Source organism: Sinocyclocheilus anshuiensis, unplaced genomic scaffold (genome assembly GCF_001515605.1).
Source record: "Sinocyclocheilus anshuiensis isolate Anshui unplaced genomic scaffold, SAMN03320099.WGS_v1.1 scaffold565, whole genome shotgun sequence".
In the NCBI taxonomy this organism is placed as follows: domain Eukaryota; kingdom Metazoa; phylum Chordata; class Actinopteri; order Cypriniformes; family Cyprinidae; genus Sinocyclocheilus; species Sinocyclocheilus anshuiensis.
In genome coordinates, this window is record NW_015539869.1 from 299,379 (window position 1) to 302,382 (window position 3,004).

The following is a 3,004-nucleotide window of genomic DNA, read 5'->3' on the forward strand; positions in this document are numbered from 1 at the left end:
TTGTCATAGCACAAGTAAGAAGCGTGGATAAAGCGTCTGCTGAACGACTAAATGTAAATAATGTAAATGTAAATAACATAGCTATCTGAGGATAGCTGTGTTGTTAACTTGATGTGGATGTCCCTCTTTCATCTGAAACTGGGTTCCCCATTTCTGCCAAGCTATACGAGTGGTTTGGCCCCTTTCTGAAGAAAGGTTAGGTGTATGTCTGTAGCTCCCTTGGTGCTCTCTCGCCAGGTGGACAGGTATGCGCCGCAACATGGCATAGTTGCCATTTCGTTACCCAAAGTGTCTGATAAAGGACGCAGCACAAGTTCCCTAGAAGGGGAACATCTTGGGTTACGCATGTAACCATGGTTCCTTCGGCCTGCATGTTTCATGTCTCCTTCAGACAACTAAGTTGGTGATGTGTTCTGCAGGCACTCTCTTATACTCTCTTATACTACTCGCTGGCTACGTGGGCCAATAGCTTTGGAGTTGTTTCACACATGCTTCAGACACCGGTCCTGCTGGCAGCATTCCCCACAGTGTCCGCTAGAGCAGTGGTTCTCCAGGGGGGGCGCGCCCGAGATTATGCTGCGTTCCAGGCAGGTTTTTGAGCCCGTAAGTCACGACTTCAAACCACGACTCACGACTTTGTAGCGTTCCAGGCAAGTCACGCCACACTGCCTGAGCACAAGGAATTGTGGTAGCTAGATGTAAACAAACCAGCATGGTGGACCGTACGGGGCGTATGCTAATTTACAATAATTTCTATCGCCAAAGGTGCTTACTCCTTGCTTATTTGACTGCCGTTTCAGTGCACTTTCACGGGTAGAAGGTTGGAAAAACATGGGTTACAGGTTGCCTGGAATGCGGCATAACTTACGAGCAGGGTTGGGGAGTAACGGAATACATGTAACGGCATTATGTAATCAGGATACAAAAATCTAGTAACTGTAATTCGTTACAGTTACAGCAAAAAAACAAAGTATTCAGATTACAGTTACATTTAGTAAAAAGTAGGAATACTATCAGGATACATTTGTTTAATTTAAAATTAAATACATTTTATGAGTTTTTTTATTTAGCGCTGCTTCATCTTAGTTCCTGGTTCTGTTGACACTCATGTTTACTCACGTGAAAAATAAAACTGTAATACTAAACTGTATAGCCACTAGATGTCTGCATAGCCTTTTATATAAATATATAAATTTATATAAATATATATACGGGCTGTAATATCCAGATGGTTAACAAGACACGATTTTAAATAGTTTCAAACAGCTTTTACTATAGTTTTTATTCGTTTTAATTTTAAAGTCATAGTTAAATAAAAATACTTAGATACTGCTTTTTTGACTTTATTTACATATGTGACTAAAAGGAATCCAAAAGTAATCAGATTACATTACTTTCATATTGTGGTACTTGGATTACGATACTGAATAGTAACGGAATACATTTTAAAAGTAACCCTCCCAACCCTGCTTAAGACTATATTTATATTCAGTTAACTAATTTTATGATTAATATGTTAAAGAAATTAAAAATTCAAATGAAAAAAATAACAGCACCACCTCTCTTGTACGTATTAATCTGTGTTTCGGAGCAGCTCAAGCCGTTTCTCATTGTGTGAAATACAGACTGAACAGCAGCTCAAAACACCCGACCGCTGCATGAGCATATGATACGCAAACTACAGCTCTCGGTTGGATAAAAGAAGCCAGTGTTGCACTAGCAAGGTTTTGATGAATGACGACTGTAATCAAGGTAAAGACGATTATAGTGACATACAGGAGTCGTGCATTAGGCACGTGTGTGTCTGTTATGATTGATGCGCAAACAAACTGTGTATGTGTGCTCTTGGCACATCTAAAACATCTTATTTCAGCTTGAACACAGTTCATTATATTCACATTGCTGTCAAAATTAATGTACAGCAAGTGTTTTATAACGGATGCTCGCCGAAGAAGTGTTTTGGAGTACTTTGTGAGGATCAGTGGTGTTTATGTAAGCTACATATGGGTATCAGACGCTCCAAACACAGACACGATCGCTTGTTCTGACAGAGGACCTGGCTGCTGACATCGAGCCACCTTCAGATCGCTGAGTTTCCACACATTTAGAATCGTTTCATTTTTCATTTGTATTTTGATGTGTTTAGTGATTCTGAATAGATCCGTATAGTGGCTATATGCAGTCCTTTGACGTCTCCCTGTGGTCTTTTTTGGTATGGCAGGTTGACTTGTGCTTAACTTAAGTACTTTTAAGTTGTAAAGGATATCTGCAGTGACATTCTTGCTAAGCATTTTTGCAAATATAGAACACTATGTTTAAGTCCATCTTGAATTTGTTTAGATAAAATGAATAATTACATGGAATTAAAAGGTAATAACACTAGAATACAATATTTATTTTGTTTAAATAATTTTATCTCTCTCTGTGTGTGTTCAGTCATAGGTACAATGCGGGATCTGAAGCGGAAGGATAAGTTAGTTGCGTTTAAACATTCAGTATTAACGCCTGTATAGCTGATGTGCGCGAGGAAAGCACGCTGAGTGGATTGAGCGCGCGGTGGCGCAGATGCGCGAGCTGGCACCAGTACAAATACGTGCACGCGTTACGCGTTTTGCTTGCTTGAGTGTTTCTGCATTATATGAGTGGTTTTGGAATATAAATCGCAGCACGTTTCAGATGAAAAAACGCGACTTCTATTTAAAAATATTGGTATCGGTACTCGGTATCGGCAAGTACCAAAAATAAAAGTATCGGTATCGGGCGAGTACTGGAAAAAGAGGTATCGGTGCATCCCTAGTACAAACGCACTTACATGGTCACAAACGGACCTGTGTCTAAAGTGGATTGTGTTCATCCACGCTTAGGTTTACATGACCAGTTTAGACTAAGCAGATGAAATAAGTCTTTCACAGTTACTCTCAGCCTTGAGCTTCATGCAGTGTTCATCTGTCTGTTACACAGTGACACACATCACTGTCTGTAAAAGAAAAGAAATGCTGTTAAT